The 18,732-nt window shown below is 44.3% G+C and overlaps 1 long non-coding RNA gene across 1 annotated transcript; it reads left to right on the top strand.

Annotated features, from left to right (window-relative positions):
• The first annotated feature begins 99 nt into the window (after nucleotides 1-99).
• On the top strand, nucleotides 100-18,500 carry LOC148142741 (uncharacterized). The gene is made up of 3 exons (XR_015751929.1): nucleotides 100-167; nucleotides 16,982-17,162; nucleotides 18,088-18,500. It is a non-coding gene; the product is annotated as an uncharacterized LOC148142741 (long non-coding RNA).
• Nucleotides 18,501-18,732: the final 232 nt, after the last annotated feature.

Below are 18,732 nucleotides of genomic sequence, written 5' to 3'. Positions count from 1 at the left end.
AGGGCAATGGGCGAGGTCTCCACCAATGGGCGGGACAAGTAATCACGTGGGCAGTGGGCGTGGTCGGGGCAATGGGCGGGACAAGTACCATTCCGACAATGGGCGAGGTCACAACCAATGGGCGGTACAAGCACCGTCCGGGCAATGGGCGTGGTCAGGACCAATGGGTAGGACCAATCTTTGATTGACGTCATGATTTAGAGACGCTGGTGTTGGATTGGGTTGGACAAAGTTAAAAATCACGCAACAGCAGGTTATGGTCCAACAGGTGGCACAGGTGGGCGGCACGGTGGCACAGTGGTTAGCACTGCTGCCTCACAGTGCCTGAGACCTGGGTTCAATTTTGCATGTTCTCCCCGTGTCTGCATGGGTTTCCCTCCGGGTGCTCCGGTTTCCTCCCACAGTCCAAAAGATGTGCAGGGTCAGGTGAATTGGCCATGCTAAATTGCCCGTAGTGTTAGGTAGGGGTAAATGTAGGGGTATGGGTGGGTTTCGCTTCGGCGGGTCGGTGTGGACTTGTTGGGCCGAAGGGCCTGTTTCCACACTGTAATGTAATCTAATCAAAAAGGTTTAATTGGAAGCAGGAGCTTTCTGAGCACTGCTCCTTCATCAGGTGGTTGTGGAATATAAGATCGTTAGACACAGAATTTATAGCAAAAGTTTAATGTAACTGAAATTATATATTGAAAAAGACCTGGATTGTTTGTCTTTTAGAATACAATACTGTTTTTGATTAATTTAAAATCCTTTGAAAATTATTTTCATGTTCCCATTTTAACCCCTTACTGCACTGCATCTTTTCCAGTTTCTGGGACCTGTGCTTTTCCTGTTTTTGTTTGTTTCTTCTTTAGAAATTTATGTTGTCTCTTACCTCCATTTTGCATGCTGCAATACTTTTAGTAGATCTCTTAGACCTTAAGGATATGAGCTCATTCTGTTCTACATGCAATTCTGGTCGTCTTCCTATTGGAAGGATGTTGTGAAATAAAAAAGGATTCAGAAAAGATTTACAAGGGTGTTGCCAGGATTGGTGGATTTGAGCTATAGGGAGAGGTTGAATAGTCTGGGGCTGTTTTCCCTGGAGCATCGAAGGCTGAGGGGTGACTGTATAGAGGTTTATAAAATCATAAGGGGCATGGATAGGATAAATAGACAAAGTCTTTTCCTTGGGCTGGAGGAGTCCAGAACTAGAAGACGTAGATTTAGGCTGAGAGGAGATAGATATAAAAGAGACCTAAGGGGCAACATTTTCATGCAGAGGGTGGTGCGTGTGTGGAATGAGATGCCAGAGGAGGTGGTGGAGGCTGGTACAATTGCAACATTTAAAAGGCATCTGGATGGGTTTATAAATAGGAAGGGTTTAGAGGGATATGAGCCAAGTGATGGCAAATGGGACTAGATTAGGTTGGGATATGTGGTCGGCATGAACGAGTTGGATAGAAGGGTCTGTTTCAGTGCTGTACATCTCTTTGACTTTCTGACTCTAATAGGTGCATATTGGGCCAGATAATGCGTTGAAAGTATGAGGTGCCCTGTGTGAGGCTGTCTGTGCCCCAATGTTCAGATTGATTCTAATCTAAAAAGGGGATTTACAGAATCTTACATGGATTCATGCAGTTTTTGAGCAAAATAAAATGCAATTCTGCAATTACAAATTCACCCCACAAACCTGTGTGTGTGTGTGTGTGTGTGTGTGCGCGCGCGTGTTTGTGTGTGCGCGCGGGGATGGTGGTATGAGTGTCTGTGAGAGAGTATGTGTGTGAGTGTAAAGAGGGATACGTCTGTGAGAGGGTGTATGTATGACTGGGAGTGTATGTGTGAACGTAAGAGAAAAAGCTTGTGTATGAGAGAGGGTCTGCATGACTTTATGGGTCTGTAGGAATGGGTGTGTCTGTAGGAGTGTCTGTGTGTCTGTTTATGAGTGTGTGTGTGTGTAGTGAGGTCACTTTGTAGTGTGACATGAAGCCAAGGTCCTGGTTGAGGCCATCCCCGTGCGTGCCGAACTTGGCCACTTTGCGTTGTTGCCTGTCCTCAAGTCCACCTTGGAGGATGGTCACCTGAAGGTCCGAGGTCTAATGTCTAGGACAGCTGAAGTGTTCTCCAACTGGGAAGGACCACTCCTGTCTGTTGATTGCTGTGCGGTGTCCATTCATCCATTGCTATAGCCTCTGCCTGGTCTCACCAATGTACCATGCCTCAGGGCGTCTTTGCCTGCAGTGTATGAGATAGACAATGTTGGCCAAATCACATGAGTACCTGCACATACATGGTGGGAGGTTTCCCCATGTGTAATGGTGGTATCGGTGTCGACACTCTGACACGTCTTGCAGCATCTACCGTGAAAAGACTGGCGGTGGGTGTGGTCTGGAGCAAAGGATGTGGTCAGGTCTTGGCACATGGTGGGCAGGGCTCGGCCGAGATTGACACTGGGCATCTCCAGAGTCCGTAATTGACAGTTGTTGGATGATTCAGAAAGTGTGGCACATCTAAGGAGCAGGAGAGTCGATGTTTCAGGCATTAGTTCTTCATCAGAATGTGGAGGGGGAAGGGGGCTGAGAGATAAATAGGAGGGGGAATGGGGCTGTGGGCAAGGTATCTGGTAGGTAGGTGAAGGTAGGAGAGAAGAATGATCGGTCGGAGGGGAGGGTGGAGCAGAGAGATGGGAAGGAAGATGGACAGGTAGGACAGTTCAATAGGGTGATGCCGACTTGGACGGTTGGATCTGGGATAAGGTGGGGGGAGGGGAGATCGGGAAACTGGTGAAATTAATATTGATTTCATGTGGCTGGAGAGTCCCTAGGTGGAAAATGAGGCATTCTTCCTCCAGGTGTCGGGTGGCTTGGATTTGTCGGTGGAGGAGGCTCAGGACTTGCATGTCCTTGGTGGAGTGGGAGGGGAAGTTGAAGTGGTCGGCCACAGGGCTGTGGGGTTGTTTGGTGCGTGTGTCTCATGGATATTCCCTGAAGAATTCTACAGGTTGGCGTGCTGTCTCCCCAATGTAGAGCAGACCACATCGAGAGCAACGGACACAGTAGATGAGGTATTTGGATGTGCAGGAAATTCTCTGCCGGATGTGAAAAGATCCTTTGGGGCCTTGGATGGAGGTGAGCAGGAAGGCGTGGGCGCAGATTTTACACCTTTTGCAGTGGCAAGGGAAGGTGCCAGGACAGGAGGTTGGTTTGGTGGGAGCCGTGGATCTAAAGAGAATGGTCCCTGTGGAATGCGGATAGGGGTGGGGCGAGAAATATATCTCTGCTGGTGGGGTCTGATTGTAGGTTGCGGAGATAATGGAGGATAATGCACTGTAACCGGATATTAGTGAGGTGGAAGGTGAGGACCAGGGTGGTTCTACCTTTGTTGCGGTTGGAGGGGTGGGATTCAAGGGCGAAGGTGCAGAAAGTGGCGGAGATGCAGTGGAGGGCATTTTTTGTTCACATGGGAGGAGAAATTGCAGTCCTTGAAATAGGAGGCCATCTGGGATGTGCTGGAGTGGAATTGCTCCTCCTGGAAGCAGATATGGTGGAGGCAGAGGAATTGGGAGTAAGGGATCCAGACAATCCAGACATATACAGAAGATGACCTCTGCAAAGCCATCAGAGATGCCAAGAGGCAGTACTGGACTAAGTTAGAGGCCCAAACCAACTATACAGATACCAGCTGCCTATGGCAAGGCCTAGGCAACATAACAGGAAATAAAATGAAGCAGAGCGCGATAGGAGACTAAACCACTTCCTTCCCTGACGCACTCAATGCTTTCTATGCTTGGTTCGAGCAGAATGTCAGCAGCATGGTGTCACCTGCTCCGACAGCCCCAGAGGCACCTGTTCCCTCCGTGACCGCTGCAGTCGTCAGATCGGTCTTCTTGACAGTCAACCTAAGGAAAGCGACAGGCCCAGACAGAGTCCCTGGCTGTGCACTTAGATCCTGTGTGGACCAGCTGGTGGAGGTATTCACTGACGTCTTCAACTTCTCCCTCCTACAAGCCAAAGTCCTCACCTGCTTCAAGAAGACCACCAAAATCCCAGAACTAAAGAAAGCGCACGCAATGTGCCTTCATAATCATGAAGTGCTTCAAGAGGCTGGCCATAGCTTACATCAACTCTAGCTTCCCAACTGGCCTTGATCTCTTGCAGTTTGCCTTCCCTCGAAACAGGTCCACAGCAGACTCCATTTCCCTAGCCCTACACTCATCCCTGGAACATCTGGGATAACAAGGACACCTACATCAGACTCTGACACATTGACTACAGCTCCGCCTTCAACTCCACAATCCCCTCCAGACTAATCTCAAAACTCTGAGACCTAGGTTTTGGCTCAACCCTCTGCAATGGATCCTCACTTCATGACCCACAGACTGCAATCAATGAAGATAGATAACTGCACCTCCTCCACAATAATCCTCAACATCGGAGCACCCCAGGGATGCATTTCCAGCCCCCTAATGTACTCCCTGTACATCCATGACTGTGTAGCCAAATTCCAAATGAATGCCATCTGCAGGTTTGCTGATGACGCCACCTTGGTAGGGCGGCTATCAAAAACGATGGTTAAGAATACAAAAAGGAGATAGAGGGCTTGGTGTCGTGGTGCAATAACAACCTCTCTCTCAAAACAAAGGAAATGATCATTTATTTCAGGAAGAAATGGAGCTGAGGTGGACAGGGTCGGGAGTGTCAAGTTCTTTGGAGTGATGATCTGACAATCTGTCCTGGACTTAGATTAGATTAGATTACTTTACAGTGTGGAAACAGGCCCTTCGGCCCAACAAGTCCACACCGACCCGCCGAAGCGCAACCCACCCACACCCCTACATTTACCCCTTACCTAACACTACGGACAATTTAACATGGCCAATTCACCTGACCTGCACATCTTTGGACTGTGGGAGGAAACCGGAGCACCCGGAGGAAACCCACGCAGACACGGGGAGAATGTGCAAACTCCACACAGTCAGTCGCCTGAGGCGGGAATTGAACCCGGGTCTCTGGCGCTGCGAGGCAGCAGTGCTAACCACTGTGCCACCGTGCCGCCCACCAAGTTAGACTTCCGATGTAGATGCAATGGTGAACAAGGCACAACAATACCTCTTCTTCTTCAGGCAGCGTAGGAAATCCGGCATGTCCATAAGGACCCTCGCCAACGTTTACAGATGCACTGCAGAAAACATACTATCCAGGTGCATAACGGCCTGAGACAGCAATTGCTGTGCCCAGGACTGTAAGTAACTACAGAAAGTTGTGTACAGCCCAGACCATCATGGAAGCTACTCTCTCACCCATGGATCTCACTTACACTTCTCGTTGCCGTGCCAACATCATCAAAGACCCTTCTCTCCCCGGCAATGCTCTCCAACAACCTCTTCTGTCAGACAGAAAATGTAGACGCTTGAACACACACACCAACAGGTTCAAGAACAGCTGCTTCCCTGCCGTTACTGGACTGGTGAATGGACTCTAACTTGAAATAATGTTGATCTTGTTCATGTTGATCTTGCTTTGTGTACTTTCTGTGCAGTGTGACCTGTGTGCTTCATTCTGTCTAAACACCCTATGATTTGCATGTCTTTGTTTACTATGATCTGTCTGCACTGTTTGCAAGACAAAGCTTTTCACTGTACTTAAGAACATGTGACTACAGTATAAAATCAAATCAAATGAAACAAGGTTTTAATGATTTAAATTTTGATTTAATATTGTCACATGTAACTTTGAACAGTGAAAACTTTTGTTACGCATGCAGTACAGGCAGATCATGCCATACAAAGTGCATAGCGTAATAGAATAGAATGAAGAAAACTATGTTACAGCTGCAGGGAAGGTGCACAGAGAGTGAGATAAACATTAAATTTAAAATTTGAGAGGTTTGTGGGCGGCACGGTGGCACAGTGGTTAGCACTGCTCCCTCACAGCGCCAGGGACCCAGGTTCGATTCCCCCCTCAGGCGACTGACTGTGTGGAGTTTGCACATTCTACCCGTGTCTGCGTGGGTTTCCTCCAGGTGCTCCGGTTTCCTCCCACAGTCCAAAGATGTGCAGGTAAGGTGAATTGGCCATGCTAAATTGCCCGTAGAGTTAGGTAAGGGATAAATGTAGGGGTATGGGTGGGTTGCGGGTCGGTGTGTACTTGTTGGGCCGAAGGGCCTGTTTCCACACTGTAATGTAACCTAATCTAATCATTCAGAAGTCTAATAACAGCGGGGAAGAAGTTGTTCTTGAATCTGTCCGTACATGTATACAAACGTTTATATCTTCTGCTGGATGGAAGAGGTGGAAAAGAGTGTAACCGAGGTTGTAAGGGTCTTCGATTGTTTGTTGTTCTTCAAAGCCAGTGGGAAGTATAGATGGAGTCAATGGATGGAAGGCTGGTTTGTATGATGGACTGGGCTGTGTTCATGATTCTGTGTTGTTTGTTGTGGTCTTGGGAGGAGCAGTTGCCAAACCATACTGCAATGCATCCAGATAGGACACTTTCTATGGTATATCTATAAAAATTGATGAGTAAGAATTGATAATCTGATGTAGTGTGGGGTTTGAGGTGTTAAGGTGGGATGGGAGTGAGAAATGAAGTTTTAATGTGGGTTGAAAGTGATAAGTGAGCTTTTAATGTGGGGTGAGTGTGAGGGCTGGGATTTTTAAGTGGGGTGAGGAATGGGGTTTTAAAAAGGTGTGGGGTAGGAATTGGGATTTTAATGTGGGGAATGGAGTCTTGGGCAGCACGTTGGGTCTGGATTTGTACCAAAACCACCCACAATTACTCCAGGTGTGATATCATTCCTCATCCAGCAATACCGCAAGTGAATCTTCACCACATGGACTGCGGTGATTCAAGGTGATACAAAGGATATAGGGATGTGCAAATAATGCTGATGTAGGGGAAGGGATGGCCGAGAGGTATTATCGCTCGACTGTTAATCCAGAGACCTAGATAGACCCAGGTTAGAATTCTGCTATGGTAGTTGGTGGAATTTGAATTCAATAAATATCTGGAATTAAGAGTCTAATGATGACCATGAATCGATTGTCAGAAAAACCCATCTGGTTCATTAATCCCTTTAGGGAAGGAAACTGCCATCCTTACCTCGTCTGGCCTACATGTGACTCCTGACCCACAGCCATGTGGTTGACTTTTAACTACCCTTTGGGCAATTAGGGATGGACAGTAAATGCTATTTAGCCAGTGGCGTCCTTGTCCTGTGAATGAACAAAGGAAATAAAAGCTGAAAAATGTGTTGCTGGAAAAGCGCAGCAGGTCAGGCAGCATCCAAGGAGCAGGAGAATCAACGTTTCGGCCATAAGCTTATGCCCAAAACATCGATTCTCCTGCTCCTTGGATACTACCTGACCTGCTGCGCTTTTCCAGCAACACATTTTTCAGCTCTGATCTCCAGCATCTGCAATCCTCACTTTCTCCTAAAGGAAATAAAAGGCAGTGATTCCCACATTCTGTCATAGAAAAAAATAAATAAATATGCTATTTGCCTTACAAATTTCTTGCTGATCCTGAATGCTCTCTTTTTGCCCACTCAAGTCTCTCTGTACACTTACATTTACACATTTCACAACTTTGGTGATGAGGGAAACAACAATACTGAGAAACCTTGAGTTTTTTTTTTAAATCTGACATTGTAGTCTTCTGACCAAAATGAATAATCTCACACTCCTCCACGCTATACTCCATTTGCCATCTTGTTATTCACTGACCTAACCTCACTCCATTCTTTGCAGGCCCTATGTCCACATAGATTGAATTCCCAAATAGCTTTGTTCGTAAACATAGATACAAAACTTTCAGTATCTTCATAACATGGAGCCTCAATTGAGCAAAGTACTGCCCTTGGAAATTTGATGACAGGGGAAATTCAGTGCGATGAAAGAAAGAGGTGCGATGCTATCTTTTGGAAAGAGTACCTGAGATAGCGAGACCCAAGAGCTGAGCTCCTGAGGGATTAATTAGGTAAACTACTAGGTTAGATAGGTGATTGGTTGGTTTGTTTTCTCACTAAACTGGGATAATAGGTTAAATTGAGCACTGGGGACATGTAAAATTTGTAGTTTGACGAGTCAAATTAGTTGATTTATATAAAGATTACGCTTGAATGATATTTGTAAACTTTAAACCCTGACTAGTTAATAACTACACAATAAAGATGACAGGACAGTTGATGTGTTGCAGCTAGCATATAGCACTAATATGATCCACAAAAACCACATCTGCAGTAAGTGTCTACACCTCAACTCAGATTTGATGGACTGGAATATAAACTTTGGATTCTGTAATATGGAGGAAGATGCAGTCCATTCTCTTGTAAGTGAACATAAACATGCTTTATTAAATGTAACTGTACATAAGGAATAGTAAAGAGGTCATGTTGAGGCTCTACAGGACATTGATTAGGCCAATTTTGGAATACTGCATTCAATTCTGGTCTCCCTACTACAGGAAAGATGTTGTGAAACCTGAAAGATTCAGAAAAGATTTTCAAGGATGTTGCCAGTGTTGGAGGGAGAGGCTGAAAAGGCTGGGGCTATTTTACCTGAAGTGTCGGAGACTGAGGGGTGACCTTAGAGGTTTATAAAATCATGAGGGGCATGGATAAAGTGACTAGCCAGGCATTTCCCCCAGAGTGGTTGAGTGCAAAACTAGAGGGCATAGGTTTAAGGTGAGAAGGGAAAGATTTAAAAGTGATGTAAGGGGCAACATTTTCATGCAGAGGATGGTGCGTGTATGGAATGACTTGCCAGAAGAACCGGTGGAGGCTGGTACAATTACAACATTTAAAAGGTATCTGGATGTGTATATGAATAGCAAGGGTTCAGAGGATATGGGCCAAGTGCTGGCAAATGAGATTAGATTGATTTAGGATATCTGGTCGGCATGGATGAGTTTGACTGAAGGGTCTGTTTCTGTGATGTAGGAATTCTGAAGAGATGTCATGTTGGACTCAAAAGATTAACTCTTTCGCTGCTGAATTGAGACCTCCTGAGCTTCTATAACACTTTCTGTTTTCATATAGTAAGAGAGTACATCATCTGGAACTGTGCAGAATCAGTCCTGTTCCACGTGATCTGCTGTCATTATGATACATCTACCTTTGCACAAGCTCAAAGGCTGTACCTAGAGTAAAACATAAAAACATAGAAAATGAGCAAGAACACTGCAAGGTCTTTCTATCGTTTAATATGATTGTGAGTGATCGTCCAACTAGTACCTCGTTCCTGTTTTCTCCCCATACCCTATGATCCCTTTAGCTCTAAGAACTATATCTAGCTCCTTCTTAAAAACGTTGAATATTTTGGTTTCAACCACTTTCTGTGAAAATGACAGACTCACCTCTCTCTGGGTCAAGAAATCTTTCCTCATCTCATATAGCGTCCATGATATAATTAGACTGTGACTCCTAGTTCTGGACTGCTGGATCATTGGGAACATGCTTGTTGCATTTATCCTTTTTAGCCCCGTTAGGTTTCTATAAGTACCCTCATTCTTCTAAACAGTGAATACATTAATTCCTGACATCCCAGGAATCAATCAATCAATCAATCTGTTAAACCTTTCTTGCGCTCCCTCCATTGTCACATATACCTTCCGAAAATAAAGAGACCAAAATTGCACACCATGCTCCAGGTGTGGCCTCCTCAACGCCTGACAAATCATATAAAGAGGGGTTTTAACAAAATAGAAGGGGCCAGATTCATATAAAGGGAGTATTAAGAATTTACCAAGAAAGGGCAAGGAGATAGCATAATCAGCAATATAGAGAATGATAACTAGAATGTTAGGGGAAGGGACAGATCCGTACAAACAGAAGAATGCACCAGTACATGAGGTCTGAGTAGGAAGAATGACAAAAAGACAAATTAAAATCTCTTTTTCTAAATGTAAAATTCATAACCAGATGGATGAATTGATAAATAGAGATAAATTAGTATGATGTGATACTCAGAGACATAGTGACCAAGGCTGGGAACAAAATATTCAAACATATTTGTCATATTGGAAATAAGGATGAAAGGAGATGGGGTAATACTGTTAATAAAAGATGAGATCGGCACAGCAGTGAGAAATTGTTAGTTCAGTAAATCAAGATATAAAATCATTTTTAGAGATAAGAAATTGCAGAGGGAAAGAACTCACTAATGGGAGTAATTGGTAGGTACATCTCAGTGCTGTTAGGAATTTTGACCAAGGGACATGAAGGAACGGCTTATATACTTCCAAGTATGGATGGTGAGTGTCTTGGGGGCAATTTGCAGGCGGTGATGTTCCCATGTAACTACTACCCTTGTCACAGAGACAAAAAAAACTGGAGATGCTAGAATCCAAAGTAGACAGGCAGGAGGCTGGAAGAACACAGCAACCCAGGCAGCATCAGGAGGCGCAGAAGTCAACGTTTCTGGTGTAACCCTTCATCAGCTCTGGCAGGCCTGGCTTGCTGTGTTCTTCTAGCCTCCTGCCTTGCCCTTGTTGTATAGTCAGAGTCATACAGCATGAAACAGACTGTTTGGTCCACCCAGTCCGTGTTGACCATAATCCCAAACTTAAATTAATCTCACCTGTCCATATCCCTCCAAATATTTCTTATTTATGTACTTAACTAAAACAGATTTGTCTTTTAAACGTTGTGACTGTACTCGCATCCACCACTTCCTCCGGACTTTCATGCTGTACATGAACCACTCTCTATGTATATAAATTGCCATTTGTATCTTTTTAAAATCTTTCTCTTATCATAAAAATATGTCCCCACGCTTGAAGTCCCCCACCCAAGGTATCTATACCCCTCATGATTTTATAGATCTCTATAAGGTCACTCCTCAACCGCCTATGTTCTAGTGAAAGAAGTCCAGCCTCTTCTTGAAACTCCAACCCTTCATTCCCAACAACATCTTGGTAAATCTCTTCTGAACACTCTCCAACTTAATATGCTTCCTATAATAGGGTGTCCAGTACTAAACACAGTACTCCAGAAGAGGCCTCACCAATGTCCTGTACAACGTCAACATGATGCCTCAACTCCTATATTCAAAGGTCTGAGCAATGAAGGCAAGTGTGTTAAGCTGTCAATCTGTAATGAGCTGAAAATGTGTTGCTGGAAAAGCGCAGATCAGGCAGCATCCAAGGAGCAGGAGAATTGACGTTTCGGGCATGAGCCCGTTTCCAGCAACACATTTTCAGCTCTGATCTCCAGCATCTGCAGTCCTCACTTTCTCCTGTCAATCTGTAATGCAAACTTCAAACAATTATGTACCTGAAATGTAGCTCTCTCTGTTGTACAACACTACCCAAGGCCCTGCTTTTAATTGTATAAGTCCTGCTCTTGTTTGTTTTACCAAAATGCAATACCTAGCATTTATCCAAATTGACCTCCATCTGCCACTCTTTTTGTAATCCTAAGTAACCTTCTTCACTGTTCACTATACCACCAATTTTGTTGTCATCTGCAAATATACTAATCATGCCTTCTACATTCTCATCTAAAATCATTTCTGTAAATGACAAACAAAAGTGGACCCAGCACATTTCCCTATGGAACACCACTAGACTCAGATCTCTAGTCCAAAAACAACCCTCCACCATCACTCTGTCTCCTGCCATTAATCTTGCATCCAATGGATAATCTTCCCCAAATCCCATGTGATCTAATGTTACTGATTAGTCTACCATGTGAAGCCTTGTCAAAGCTTTATTATAGTCCAGATAAAAATGTCTACCATTCTGCCCTCCTCAATCTTCTTCATTACTTCTGTCCTTCGAGATGGTAATAGTTGCAGGTTTAGAAGGTTCTGGTGAATGAGCCTCGAATTTCTGCAGTGCATAAGAATGAAAGAACACAAGGACATAAGAACTAGGAGCAGAAGTAGACAACTCAGCCCCTCAAACTTGCTCTGCTACTCATTATGATCATGGCTGATCTCAGTTTGACCTGAAGACTACTTTCCCGCCTGCTCTCCATAGCCCTTTTTTTAATAAATATTTTTATTGAAAACCTTTTTAATTCTTTTACTAAACATTTGATGTGTTTTTTCTTTATTTTTGAATATAAAACAGAAAAAAGGCAGTACAAAAAAGCCATAACATAGTTAATCAATAATCTACTATTCTACCAGAACAAACATATCTACTTAACGTAAATTAAACTACAAACATATTAAATAAATACTAACTTAAACTAAATTCAAATAACTTGAATTAAATAATATCTCACTACTTTATTCTATCTCCCACATCACACCTCCACTGAGGCTCATCCATGGGAGCACCATTTACAGTACCCGCATTCTTTTCCCCCCCCTAGCCTCCTCCTCCTGGGGCCCCATGGGCACCCATATTGATTCCCACGGCTATACCACGGCCCAGATTAATATTGCTGTTAGGTCAGCATCAATATAATTTAAAAAGGGCCGCCACGTGTTGTAAAACTGTGCTGTTTTGTGGTGCACCATATTTTGAGGTAGTTTTGGGGGAGATGTTCCATCACCAGCCTACATCACCCCATAGGACCTGATGGTTTTTCTGACGTCCAATTCACTACAATGTTTTTCCTCACACAGTGGGTAAGAATGTTACACAATCTCCTTACTTTCCCCCAGATGTCTTCCCATACCTCAGATGAAATATCCTCTCCTGACTCTCTATTCCACATGTGATCTAATGTTACTGATTAGTCTACCATGTGAAGCCTTCCATGTCCCCCAGGACACGACCTTTTGTAAATGATATAAGGTATTGAGTGAAAGAGCACCCGTACCCCAGAGTACTCTTTTCTCCACGTCTGATTTGTAACACTGGACCAGGAGCGTGGTCTTCCACTGTATATAGTCCCTTATCTGGAAATACCAGAAAAGGTTTCTATTGGACAACCTATATTTCTGACTTAACTGACTAAATGACATCAGGACCTCCCCCTTGAGTAAATCTCCCAGATAGAAGATTCCCTTATTCTCCCATGCCTTAAAGCCAGAATCTATTGCCCCAGGTTTAAATCCTTGGGCTCCCACCAATGGGATAAATGGTGATGTCTTAGACCAATAGCTCTCGTCTTGCCTCATTAACCTCCAGGCTTTAACCATATTTAAAATAATTGGACTTTTATACTGCTGGGTCACGGATTTCATCTTGTCCATGAATAATAAATTAAAGGACATCTCAACTGCGAGGCTCAAATATCCAGCCAAATCGACTCCAAATTCCCCTGTACCCAGTCACCAACATATGTTAACAAAGCACTTATTTGGTATTTCTTCAAATCCAGAAGATCCACCCCTTCCTCAGCCTGCAAAAGCTGCAATTTAGTGAATTTAATTAGAGGGCGCCTGTGGCATTAAATAAAGGACCCTAGCCAACCATTGAGCCTCCGTAACATTTGTCTAGGTAAAAACAATGGGAGCATTCTCATGGGGTACAACAGGCAGGGAAGAACATTCATCTTAATCAGGGCTATTCGGCTCAACCATGATAACGGTAAGCCTCCTCACCGCTGCAAATCCTGTTTTATCCTCTCTAGTAATTGTACATAGTTAGCTTTATACAGCTAGTGGAAGGAAGAGGTAATAAAAATTCCCAAATACAAAAACCTTTTGGCGACCATCTAAACAGGAACTGCATTCCATCCTTCAGGTTAGGCACCTCGACTAATTTCCCTACTGGCATAGCTTCCGATTTTGAGAATTTGATCCCGTAACCCGAGAAATCACCATATGAATTAATTGTTCGAATCAGTTGCAAAACAGATTTCTCCAGATTGGCCAAAAATAAAAGGATGTTATCAGCGTATAGGGTGATCGTATGCTCCCCCATTCCCACCTTTGCTACTATTTCAGGATCGCTCCTAATAGCTTCGGCGAACGGGTCAATCGCCAAGTAAACAACTGCAGTGATAAAGGACACCCCTGCCGACTGCCTCTTCCAATGTTAAAGTTATTTGACTTAGTACCGTTTGTAATGACTGCCACCTTAGGATCATTATACAGTACTGCTACCCACCTGGCAAAGGATCCCCCCCCATACCAAAGCGCTCTAGGAACTCACATAGATAAAGCCATCCTATCCGATCAAATGCTTTTCTGCATCTAGAGAGACAACCAAACCCAGAATCAATCTTTGCTGGCATACCTGCACTGTGTTCAGTACCCTTCTGATATTGTTGGAGGTGCTATGGCCCTTAAGAAAACCCATCTGGACCTTCGCCAACCTCAGAGCCAGCATCTTGCATAAAAGTTTGAAATCTACATTCAACAGTGAAGCACATGTATGGAGCACATTCTTCAGGATCCTTCCCTTTCTTTAAAATGAGGGAGATATTAGCCTCCCTAAGAGAAGGTGGCAGACAATCCTGTGTATAAGAATAGTTGTACATCCTCCAGAAGTGGCTCCACGAACAAGTTTATGAATTCCTTATAGATTTCAGTTGGGAATCCATCTGGCCCTGGTGCTTTGCCACCCGGGCGATGCTTTATTGCTTCCTGAACCTCCTGTACTGTTAGAGGTGCATTCAAAAGGGAAGCCTGTTCCGTGTTTATATTGGGGAGGTCTAGATTTCCAAAAAAGGGCTGCGTTCCTATTGTACATGTTCGCCCCCTCCGACCGATATAGCTCTGTGAAGTATTCCCTAAACCTAACATTGATTAGATTCCCTACAGTGTGGAAACAGGCCCCTCAGCCCAACAAGTCCACACCGACCCACCGAAGAGCAACCCACCCAGACCCACCTCCCTCCGACTAGTGCACCTAACACTATGGGCAATTTAGTATGGACAATTCACTTGACCTGCACATCTTTGTGTGACTGTGGGAGGAAACCGGAGCACACCCACACAGATACAGGGAGAATGTGCAAACTCCACACAGACAGTCGCCCGAGGCTGGAATCGAACGTGGGACCCTGGTGCTGTGAGCCACCGTGACGCCCCTAATTCAATTCATGGGTAATTGTACCAGCCTTCTACCTGACAGACGTAATAGATTGGGAAGCTTTTTTTCCTCCTAGTCAAATAAGCAAAATATCTACCAGGCTCATCTCCAAATTCAAACAAACTTTGCATGGCAGAAGAGATTTTTTTTTAGCTGTTTGTGTGTGTATTGAGTCAAGAGCAACCCAGAGAGCTGTGACCCGCTGAAGTTTAACCACTGACGGCCTATTGTAATATGTTTTCTCAGCTACCTTCAGCCGGGCGTCCAACATCCGTTGCTGCTCCTCCCTCTGCCTCTTTCTAGTCATGGAATATGAAATGATCAGGCCTTGTAAATATGCCTTAGTGGCCTCCCAAAGCATTACCGGATTACTAGCTGTACCTGAATTGATATCCAAAAGGCCCTGAACTCTCTTGTAATATATTCAACAAATTTGCTATCCCCTAACAAAAATGGATCCATGCGCCAGTGACGTGCATCCATTCCACTACCCTTGATTTTAACATCTAAATAAACTGGCGCATGATTCAAAACAGTTATATTCCCAATTTTGTTCTGTTCAGACCATCAGTTGGCGTAAAACACATGTCAATTCGTGTATGGCACCTGTGAGGGTTGGAATAGAATGTTTAGGGTGGAGGTACCTCCACACATCCACTAGTCCCAACTCATCACACACGTCCACCAACTGTTTAAACTGTGCAGGCATACCTGCCAGGCCTTTTGGCACCCTATCAATCTCTGTATCTATTAGGTGATTAAAATCCCCTCCTGCAATCATATGGCGAACCCCAAGATTCATTAATTTAGCCAATGCATCAATTAAAAATTTAAGAGGGTGCGCCGGGGGACAAGATACATTCAAAACACCATACTCTTCTCCATGTATTAGGGCTTTAAGAATGATAAACCATCCATGTTCATCCTTAATCTGCTCTGTTACCTGGAAAGGGAGATTCCTTATCAGTATAGCAACTTCTCTACTCTTAGAGCTGAAGGATGAGAAAAACACCCTGTCATAACCCCCCTCCCCTGCTGCAGTTTCAGATGTTTCTTATCAATTAGATGCATCTCCTGCAGCAGGGCAATGTCCACCATTTCCTTCCAAAGACTTGATAAGACCTTCTTTCTTTTAATAGGAGAATTGCTCCCTTTTATATTTCAGGTGCACCACCTGAACAAATCACTAGCCTTGGTCATCCAGGGCGGCCTGTGATTTCCCAGGAGGAGGGAGCTTATCTGAGGCATGACAGGTTACAAAGATATTAACTCTATGAGATCTAAAAACTATTCCTATAAAAACATCTACAACTAAAAAAAACCACTACATTTAACTGAAGCAAACACCCACATAACCCCCAATTGGCTTGAGATCTTCCCCCTTGCTCATAGGGGGTACCCCTCTCAATCCTTACTAACATCTTACCTCCCTCTAGCTGAGGCCATGCCCTGACCCCAGGCAATTCACAAATGAGGAAAACCTGTTATTTACATTCTGAAAGCTAACAATGGATGCCCATCGCCCCCTCACTCATTTTAACCACAGATATAGCCAACCCCAATACAAAAATCAAAAGGACAGCAGTAGAAAAAAGGAGCCCTAGATAATACCCAATCGACCGATATCTAAAATAATTCTGATTTTACAACTTTACAACAAAACTGTCCATATAAAACCAATAACCAGAAAAAAAAGGAAAGGGGGAGAGGGAAGTAGAAAGGGGGGGGTAATAAAAAAAACCCAAGCCATTTTCCACAATAATGCCCCCTCCCCTCCCACTCTGACTCAGGTTCTTCAACTCAAAGATTTCACAAAGCCCTTTGCCTTTTCGGTGGAGTCAAAGTTATATACAATCCCCCCCCCATGGGCTAAACACAACACGGCTGCATACCTTATGTTCAGGTCCCTTAATTCTTTGTTGACATCACCAAATGTCCTTCTGTTCTTAATTTGGGCTCCTGAAAAGTCCTGAAAAATCATTATCCTTGAGCCTTTGTACAATAAAGCTTGTGAATTCCTTCCCAGTCTTCTTGCTGTTTCAACTATTAACTGTTTTTTTTCTATAATACAGGAACTGCACTAGGACCGCGCGGGGTGTGGGTCCAGCCCGGACCTGTGCATTGCGATCCGGTGGGCCTGCTCCACGCTCACCAGGCCCGACTCCAACTCCAACCCCAGGAACTTCGGGAGCCACCCCTGCAAGGAGCCGACGAAGTCCTCGCCTTCCTCACGTTCCGGGAGACCCACGATCTGTAAGCTTTTCCTTTTAGTTTTGTTTTCCAGGTCGTCGACTTGATCCTGAAGGACCCGAACCTGGCCTTCCAGTGTTCGGATCCATCCTCCCGAGACCTCCGCTACAGTCTCCGATGCCGCATCCTCTCCTCCACTGCCTCCATTCTTCAGTCCAGGAGCTGGATTTCCTGCTCATCCTTTTTTAACCTGGCAGATAGTGGCTCAACTGTTGCTTGAATCCACTCTCAGAGTTTGGCAAACTCTGAGAGTAAGTGCTGCTGTCCTGCTGGATCCAAAGGGGCCATCTCAGGAGACTGAGTACTGGCTGCAGGCACCCCCAATGCAGTAGGGAGTGCCCTGTCTGCTGGCCTCCTTTAGGCCCCTTTACTGGACTTCATCCTGGCCTTAAAGCTGTCCCAACGATTTCAGCAGCTCCAAATAGCAAGTTTAAATTAATACTTTTTTCTCCTGGAGGTGGTTAATAAGGGGGATGGGGTGTAAAAGTCCACCTTGCCCTGGGGTATGGCACAGAGCCCAGTACAGCAGACCACTCAGACCGCTGCCATCTTGGATTTCCCCCCTCCATAACCCTTTAATCTTTACTAACTAAACGTCCGTACATCTCTCCTTAAACTTATTCAGTGTCTCACTACTCACGATACTCTGGGGCAGTGAATTCCACAGATTCTTCACCCTTCAACAGAATTAATTCCTCCTTATCTCTTTTTTTAAATCTGTAATTTCTTACCCTAAAACTATGACCTCTTATTCTAAATTCGATGCATTAGGCTCGTCCTAACATTTAACTTTTTTTAATATATGATTTCTGTTATTAATATGAATGCTGGTGTATGACGACTTAAATACTTTCTTTACTGTATTTTTACAAAAAATACAAGTGACAACAAATTTCTATTCTGTTCTTTCTGTTCCATTTTTTTCTAGATTGCCACATAAGGAGAAACATCCTTGCTCCATCAACTTGGTCAATCCCTTTCTCATCTAATCTACCTGAATTAGACCTCCTCTCATTTTTCTCAACTGTACTATGGAAATTATAGGCTTAATCTGCTCAATCTCCTTTCATCAGACAAACCCATCATCTCTGGAATGAATCCAGTGGACCTCCTCTGAACAGATTCCCGTGCAACTACAGTCCTCTTTATTTGGTGCACACTACTGCTACTGAATGTCAATGGTGAAGAAAGATAGTGTTGAAGGTGGTGGGTGGTGCCAGGCAAGCAAGTAGTCTTGGATAGTGTCATGCTTCTTGAGGGTTGTTGGAACTGCACCCGTCCAGGCAAATGGGGAGCATTTCATCACACTCCTGACTTGTGCCTTGTAGAAAATGAGCAGACTCTGGGGAGTCAGGAGGTGAGTTACTTGGTGCAGGAATCCGAAAGTCTCACCTGTCCTTGGAGCCATTGTATTCAGTCCAATTCAGTGCCTGATCAATAATATCTTGATAGTGGTTGATTCAACATGGGAATGTCATTGATTGCCCAGAGGAGATAATTAGATTCTCTTGGTTGGAGATACACTTGTGTGGCATGAATGTTATCAGCCCAAGTTCATGTCTCCTGGTACATG

This window comes from Chiloscyllium plagiosum, unplaced genomic scaffold (genome assembly GCF_037043375.1).
Source record: "Chiloscyllium plagiosum isolate Xiang-an unplaced genomic scaffold, Cpla_swu_hap1 HiC_scaffold_28, whole genome shotgun sequence".
Classification (NCBI taxonomy): domain Eukaryota; kingdom Metazoa; phylum Chordata; class Chondrichthyes; order Orectolobiformes; family Hemiscylliidae; genus Chiloscyllium; species Chiloscyllium plagiosum.
The sequence above is the reverse complement of the archived record's forward strand: the minus strand, read 5'-3'. Positions and strand labels throughout refer to the sequence as shown.